We start from the raw sequence: 848 nt of genomic DNA on the forward strand, positions 1-848 counted from the left end.
GATTGGGGCCCGGAGCTCCCCACTTTAGCCACAGCTCGTCAGTGTAGGGCTGCCTGGGAGAGCATCTGCCTTCCCAGAAGAGCCTGGAAGCTCCCAGCACAGCCTGGTACAGCACAGCAGGGCCTGATATGGCATGGCACAGCCCATTACAGCATGGCATGGCTCAGAATGGCACAGCCTGGTATAGCATGGCACTGCCTGGTACAGCACAACACCTCCTGTTATGGCACAGCCCAGCACAGCATGGCATGGCTCAGAACGGCACAGCACAGCTCGACATGGCACAGCACGGCTCTTCCTCACAGCTCGGCTTGGCTCAGCACGACCCAACCCAGCACAAAACAACTTGCCTGGTCAAGCCCAGCCCAGCACTCGTGGAGGGGGGGGTCAGGGCGGCCCACCCAGGCCGGGTTCTCTCACTGTCCCACCCTGCTCAAGGAGGACACGAGCTTGCCAGACCTCAGCCCCGCTGCTGTCTCTCTGCCCACCCACCCCCTCAAAGCCCCCTCCATCCGACAGTGCTACCACCCTGTCCCCAAGCCCAGGCACCCTACAGCCCATGAACCCCCACGGTGCCACCCCACACGGTGCTGGGCACAGATCCGTGCCCTCACCTCCAGAGACACCCCACGGGGGTCCCACCGCACCCCGGGACGGTGCTCTCCGCCCGATCGCCCCACGCCGCGCTCCGCTCCTCCCGCACGCCATCTCGTGGGGTTCGGAAAGCGGCACCAGCACGACAGCTGGATCCCGCCCACGGGGGTCCTGTCCCCCCCGTCCCTGCCCACGGAACCCCACCGTGTCCCCGCTCACCTCACCGCCGGGGACCCGCTCCGGGACCGCGGGGT

General features: G+C 66.6%; 1 protein-coding gene across 1 annotated transcript in view; it reads left to right on the forward strand.

The window, feature by feature from the left end:
• Nucleotides 1-848, forward strand: part of LOC104387477 (probable hydrolase PNKD) — an 11,938-nt gene that overhangs the window by 360 nt on the left and 10,730 nt on the right.

Source organism: Chaetura pelagica, unplaced genomic scaffold, assembly GCF_000747805.2.
Source record: "Chaetura pelagica isolate M959 unplaced genomic scaffold, ChaPel_1.0 scaffold3, whole genome shotgun sequence".
NCBI classification, from domain to species: domain Eukaryota; kingdom Metazoa; phylum Chordata; class Aves; order Apodiformes; family Apodidae; genus Chaetura; species Chaetura pelagica.